We start from the raw sequence: 7,780 nt of genomic DNA, 5'->3' as shown, positions 1-7,780 counted from the left end.
ATAAGCCACCCTATACATGCCATTATAAACCTTAGCCAGAAATGCTCAAAATTACTAAATTAACTATTGGATAGTGTGATAGGTCTCAGATGAGCTTCTAACCAAATCAAACCTTCCGATGATCTACAGGAAAAAGGAAACAACTAACATAAGCAATAAAGCTTAGTGTAAGGCATGACGTTGATACTAGCCGCTAGATCAGCTAATGCATGATTAACATCTAAACTACCAATTAAGTAAGGAATAGTAAACCTCCCTGGGTCTTTTAGTTTGTTGGGTAGTTTATTTTGGAGAATGGCTAAGCAAACTGCGTTCAGCTCCACATGCGACGCCTCGTCCAACTTCCACTTATTTGCTAAAAGCTCCTTTAAAAATTTCATTGCATTTGGCATCTACGATAGAGCTTCAATAAATGGTAAGTTAATATGTAATTTTTTAAGAGTTTAAGGAATTTACCAAATTGTTCATCTGAGCAGTCTTTCCTTGTCGCTTTGGGTTATGGCACACGAGTTTTATATTCGACAATCACTGGTTTGTTTGTATTTTGATCTACCTCACCTTAACCTTTGCTTACCACAGTTTCTTGCGTCGGTTCTGGTTTAGGCTCAATGACTCCTTCGTCATATTGAATATTAATTGCATTGAGTTGTTCTTTTGGGTTTGGTTTGGTACTTGGAAAAATACCTTGTGGTCATTCGGAGATTAGTTTGGAAAGCTAGCCTATCTGATTTCGAGGCTTTGGATCGACGCTTGTTGAGTTTTAAGTACTGTCTCGGTGTTCTGAAAATGGGTTTCTGACATTGATATAAACTTTGAGAGCATCTCTTCAGGGTTTGGCTTCTTTTCCTTTTGGTAGGGTGGTTGTTGGTAGCTCGGAGGATGTTGTGATATTTGGTTTCCTTGATCGCCTCACGAGAAATTGGGGTGCTTCCTCCAACCTGCATTATAAGTGTTACTATATGGATTGCTTTGAGGTCGATGATTATTACCCATGCAGTTTAATTACTCGTTATCCATGCTGTGGCCATAAGGTTGGTATTCCGAATGGTTTGTTCCACTGCTACTTGCTTCACACTGCATTACTGGGTGAACCTGTGAAGAACTAAGAAAACCATCAATCTTTTTATTCAAGAGTTCTACCTGATTAGATAGCATGGTGACCCAATCGACGTTATAAACACCGGTTGTTTTTGTTGGCTTTGTCCTCATGACTTGCCACTGATAATTATTCAGTGACATCTCCTCTATAAACTCATAGACGTCTTTCGGTGTTTTATTGTTGATGGTAACGCCCGCCGCTGCGTCAACCATTTGCCGAGTCGAAGGATTCAGACCATTGTGAAATGTTTGTACTTGGAGCCAAAGCAGCAACCCATGGTGAGGGCACCTTCTTAGTAAGTCCTTGTATCTCTCCCATGCATCGTAGAGGGTTTCTAAATCCATTTGCACAAAAGAAGAGATATCATTACGTAATTTAGCCGTTTTAGCCGGCGGAAAATATTTTAGTAAGAATTTTTCGGTCATTTGTTCCCGAGTAGTAATTGACCCTCGTGGTAACGAGTTCAACCACTATTTAGCTTTATTCCTCAATGAAAAAGGAAACAACCGAAGACGTATGGCATTATCAGAAACGCCATTAATTTTAAATGCATCGTATAGTTCTGAGAAGTTGGCTAAATGAGCGTTGGGATACTCATCCTGCAAACCATCAAACTGAACAAATTGTTGTATCATTTGAATAGTGTTAGGGTTTAATTCAAAAGTTTTTGCAGCTACAGCAGGTCTAACTATGCTTGATTCAGTTCCTGTTAAAGAAGGTTTAGCATAATCATACATAGTGCGTGAAGCAGGATTTTGATTAACCGTAATTGCAGGAGGTATTTGATCACCTTGGTTTTTAGCCATCTCTTCGGTTGGGGGTTGAGTATTGTCGTCTTGCTCATTCTCCGTGTATCTTAAGCAGCGCCTTATTTCTCTTTGGTTTCTACGAGTTGTACGATCGATTTCTTTGTCAAAAAGTAATGGTCCCGACGAGTTTCTTCTAGTCATAAACTATAAAAACCTGCCAAGAGAAGGAAAAAGTAAATTAATAAGTAATAATAATAAAATTAAATTAAATTGCAAGAAAAATAAATGGCTAAAGTAATCAAAATTGAGCGTTCCTAATATCTTAGTTCTCCGGCAACGACGCCAAAAACTTGATCACGTTATTTCGTGATAGGTTTTAAATATTTATAATTACTCGTTCTTAAACAAACTATTATCGCGATGTAGGCAAGTGTACCTATCGAACAGTAATATAGTTTTAGCAAGACCGGATTGTCGAACCCAAAGAAACTACAAGTACTAGTAATGACTGTCTTTTTATTATCTAGCCTAAGAATAAAGAGGTTTTGTTTTAATTAACTAATTATCTAAACTAAAAATTCACAGATAATGGAATTGAGGAATCACTTTTGGGAAAAAATCGATTGACTTAAGACAATACCTAAGGAAAAATCCACCTAGACTTTACTTGTTATTTTGGCTCCAAATCGGATGATTTATTCATTCAACTTGTTCCGTAGAGATCCCTAAGTTATGTTATTATCCCTATTCAAGACTAATAACGTCTAATCCCTAGATTGAATAACCGAGACTTTTCTCTAATTAACACTCTTGGGTTGCATTAACTCGATCTATGGATCCCCTTATTAGGTTTCACCCTAATCCGGTAAAATCTTGTCACCTATGTCTAGGCACGCAATCAACTCCGCTTAATTATGACAAATATACTCTTAGATAGGGTCTATTCCTCCTCTGAACAAGAGCGTGTCTTGAATAAGTATCCTGGGATATCAAAACAAGAATTAAGAACACATAATTAAGAACAAGTTAAATATTTATCATACGATTTAGAAAATAATAACAAGATTCGTCTTAGTTTTCATTCCACTTAGGTATTTAGGGGTTTAGTTCATAACTAAATAAGAAAACATCTCAGAAGAATAAAGAATACAAAACATAAAGAAAACCCAAAACTCCTGAAGGGAAATTGAGGAGAGATCTTCAGTCTTGATAATGAATCTGGCTTCTTAGATGGATCAATCGGCTTCCTTGGAGTAATTCCTTACTCCCCCTTCTTTGCCTCCCTTTTCTTTCTTCTCTAGGGTGTATTTATAGGCTTTGGAATGCCTAGAAGCCCTCAAAATTAGCCTTTTCTGAATTGGACTCAACTTGGGCTCGACAGGGACTCGCCCATGGTACACGCCCGTGTTTGATTACTTCAGGCCGTGCTCGAGCCTGCCAAATTGAAACGGTCGTGTAGTCTGCCTGTGTGAGGAGGTCCAGGCCTTGTTGATTTCGTACTTTGGCCTGTTTTCTCTGTTTTTGGCCCATTTCTCGTTCCTTTCACTCTCCTATGCTCTCCTAAGTATAAAACATGAAATTAAAGCATTAGGAGCATCAAATTCACCAATTCTAATGAGAAATCATCCATAAAATGCATTAAACATGGGGTAAAAATATGTATAATTTCTGTTTTATCAACTGGCACACATATCAACGTCGATGCCATGTCCCAAACATGGTCCCAGACATGGTCTTACACTGGCTCACATATCAACGCTGATGCCATGTCCCAGACATGGTCTTACACTGGTTCTCATCTCACATGCTGATGCCATGTCCTATACATGGTCTTACACGGCATCTCGTTAATTGTGGTGTAATGATATCCGAATCCTAAGCATTCCTCAGGGTCACCCGGGACTTCCGAAATATAGAGCTATCACCAAACTTTTATTAAATTGTCACAAGCCAATTTCATTAGGGCAATCATAAATATATCATAGAATATCAATTATTAAATGCATAATAATGGAATTGTTGAATTACTTACACACAACTTACATCGGAACAAAATGTGACTATTTGCGACTTAACCTACAACCTTGCCTTTTCCTCGGTCAATGTCTATTCCTCGTCCCTCTTGATCTAAAATAGCACATTTAAATCGTTTAATACACGCACTATTCAATTCAGTCCAAAATTCACACTATGGAAAAATTACAATTTTGCCCCTAAAGTTTCACAAAATTACAAAATTGCCCCTAGGCTCGTAAAATGTAAAGTATCCATTTTTCTCATTATTTAGCCTAGCCGAATAATTTTCTCTCTCTTATACCAATCCACATTTCTCATTTATTCACACATTTACACAGTTTTTACAACTTTTACAATTAAGTCTTTTTTATAAATTCCACCAAAAACTACCTAGTAAAAGTTGTTTATCACACATCGAACTTTCATATTCTTCCATTAGATATCAAAAAACAAGTATGTAATTCATGGGTATATTATTGAACATGAACCCTAGCTCAAATTAAGTGTAGAAATAGCTTAATCGAGTTACGAGGATTTGAAAAATATAAAAAACATTAAAAACGGGGCTAGGATACATTTACTTTGAGCTTGAAAGATGAAAGTAGCCCTAGCTATGGCTTCTTGTAAAATTCGGCCAAGGAGGATGAAGATGGACAAAAGTTTTGACAATTTTTCCCTTTTAATTCTTTCAATAACCAATGGACCAAAATGCCCTTCCATTGAAACCTTGATATTTTATCCCTCCTATGTCCATTTTTGTCTATAATGACATAATGGTATAATTACTAAATAAGGACTTCAAATTTCAAATCCCATCACATTTAAGCCCCATTAATCAACTAGAACACATGTTTTTCACTTATAGCAATTTAGTCCTAATAATTCAATTCGACACCATGTCGGTAAAATTCCTCGTTGATATTTTCACACAGTTATTAAATCACATAGTAGACCTTAAAACTTTATCCATCGGAATATTTCTACCTCAGATTTGTGGTTTAAAAACTACTTTTCTGTTTAGGCCCTAATTCGGGATGTTACAATTCTCCCCCTTAGGGATTTTTGTCCCCGAAAATCTTACCGGTAAACAAGTGCAGATATTTGTTTCTCATGGCCTCCTCGGGCACCCACGTAGCCTCCTCTAACCCATGCCTATGCCGTAACACCTTCACTAAGTCGATATTCTTGTTCTCAACTGTTTGACTTCCCGAGCCAAAATCATGATCGACTTTTCAGTAAAAGTCATGTCCAGTTGAATCTCAACCTCTGTCGGTGAAATCACATGTGAAGGGTCCGATCTATAACGGCGCAACATAGACACGTGGAATACATCATGGATCTTTTCCAATTTAGGCGGTAATGCCAACCGATAAGCTATCGATCCTGTCCTTTTAGTGATTTCAAAAGGTCCTATAAAACGAGGACTCAACTTACCTTTCTCCATGGGGATACTTTCAAAAATACTTTATCGCCCACTTGATACTCAATTTCTTTTCTTTTCAAATTCGCCTAAGACTTTTTCTATCCGATGCCACTCTTAAACAATCTTTAATTACTTTTACTTTGTCCTCGGTTTCCTTGACCAAGTCAACCCCGTGCATTTGATTTTCCTTGAGTTCTGTCCAATACAAGGGAGTTCGACACTTCTTGCCATACAACGCTTCATAGGGTGCCATTTTTAAACTCGTCTAAAAACTATTGTTATAGGCAAACTCAACCAAGGGTAAGTACTTTTCCCAACTACCTTGGAATTCTAGAACACAACATCTCAACATGTCTTCCAAGGTTTGAATCACTCTCTTAGATTGGTCGTCGGTTTGTGGATGAAAGGCAGTACTAAAATTCAATCTCATGCCTAAGGCTTCTTGCAACTTTTTCCAAAACTGCGAGGTAAACCTCGGATCACTATCCAATATGATCAATAAGGGTATTCCGTGAAGTCTCACAATTTCAGTAATATATAACTCAGCCAATTTATCAATAGAGTAGTCGATACGTATCGAGATAAAGTGAGCCGAATTCGTTAATCGATCAACTACGACCCACATCGCATCTTTCTTACTCGTGTCAAAGGTAAGCCCGTTACAAAATCCATGGTAATTCGGTCCTATTTCCACTCAGGAACCATGATAGGCTGTAGTAATCCTGAAGGTACTTGGTGCTCAGCTTTTACTTGTAGACAAATTAAACATCTCGCGACAAACTCGGAAATATCTCTCTTTATACCGTTCCACCAATATATTTTCTTCAAGTCGTACATTTTTGTACTATCAGGGTGTACTGACAGATGACCATTATGTGCCTCATTCAAAATCTTATGAATCAACTTGGTATACTTAGTAACACAAATCCTATCTAGGAACATCAAGCAACCATCGTAATCAACTCGAAAATCAGATTCAGAAACCGACTCACACTGAGTTCTTTTAGTTTGCAATTCATTGTCGTTACTCTGAGCTTCACAAATTTCTTGAAGAAACATCGGCCTAGCTCTCAACTCCGCTACGACAGCACCATCATATGATAAAGCCAACCAAGCATCCATGGCTCTTAAAGTAAACAAAGATTTTCTACTTAGGGCATCAGCGACCATATTCGCCTCTCACGTGTGATAGTCGATTATTAACTCATAATCTTTTATCAACTCCAACCATCTCCGTTGCCTAATATTTAAATCCTTTTGAGTCATTAGGTATTTCCAACTCTTGTGATCGGTGAATATTCGGCATGCCTCACCATACAAATGGTGTCTCCAAATCTTCAATGCGAAGACAATAACGGCTAGTTCTAAACCATGTGTCGGGTAATTTTTCTCATGCGATTTTAGTTGTCTAGATGCATAGGCTATCACTTTACCTTCTTGCATAAGCACACATCCCAATCCATTCAAGGATGCATAACTAAAGATCACGAACTCCTTTCCCGGCTCTGGTTGGACTAACACTAGAGCTTCAGTCAACAACGCTTTCAGTTTCTCAAAACTCTGTTGGCACTTCTCTATCCATTCGAACTTAACATTCTTTTGTAACAACTTTGTCATTAGAGTGGCAATCATAGAAAATCCTTTAACAAACCGTCTGTAATAACCGGCCAAGCCTAAAAAGCTTCTGACCTCTGTCACATTCTTCGGCAGTTTCTAGTCAACAATGGGTGAAATCTTACTCTAGTCAACTCTAATACCGTCTCCCAAAACAATGTCCTAAAAACCCAACTTCATGAAGACAAAATTCTCTTTTACTAAACTTAGCATACAACTGTTTGTCCCTCAAAGTTTGCAAAACAATTCTCAAGTTCTTGGCATGCTCTGCTTCATCTTTTGAATAAATTAGAATATCATCGATGAACACCACAACAAACTTGTCTAAATATGGCTGAAATTTTCGGTTCATTAAATCCATAAGCATAGCAGGAGCATTTGTTAACCCAATTGGCGTAACAAGAAATTTGTAGTGGTCATACCTCGTTCTGAAGGCAGTCTTAGTTACATCTGACTCTTTAACCCGCAACTGATAGTAGCTGGACCTTAAGTCTATCTTTGGAAATACAGTGGTTCCCTTCAATTGATCAAATCGATCATCAATCATTGGAAAAGGATACTTGTTCTTTATAGTCACCTTGTTGAGCTATCGATAATCTATACATAGCTTCATCGAACCATCTTTCTTTTTCAAGAATAATACGGGGGCACCCCAAGGTGAAAAGCTCAACCTCGCAAAACCCTTATCAGTCAACTCCTGTAACTAAACCTTCAACTCTTTTAATTCTATTGGGGCCATCCTATACGGAGTAATCGAAATAGGCGCAGTACCAGGAGTCAAATTAATGTAAAACTGTACTTTCCTAATAGGAGGTAACCCTGGTAATTCTTCCAAGAACACATCCGAATATTCACATACTACTGGTACCGAATCAATCT

The 7,780-nt window shown here is 37.7% G+C and overlaps 1 non-coding gene across 1 annotated transcript; it reads left to right on the top strand.

The window, feature by feature from the left end:
• Positions 1–1,369: 1,369 nt before the first annotated feature.
• LOC128294684 (small nucleolar RNA R71) lies at positions 1,370–1,476 on the top strand. Its single transcript, XR_008284991.1, has one exon. It is a non-coding gene; the product is annotated as a small nucleolar RNA R71 (small nucleolar RNA).
• The last annotated feature ends 6,304 nt before the right edge of the window (positions 1,477–7,780 follow it).

The sequence above is a fragment of the Gossypium arboreum genome, chromosome 6 (genome assembly GCF_025698485.1).
Source record: "Gossypium arboreum isolate Shixiya-1 chromosome 6, ASM2569848v2, whole genome shotgun sequence".
NCBI classification, from domain to species: domain Eukaryota; kingdom Viridiplantae; phylum Streptophyta; class Magnoliopsida; order Malvales; family Malvaceae; genus Gossypium; species Gossypium arboreum.
This window is presented reverse-complemented; position numbering and strand designations above follow the sequence as displayed.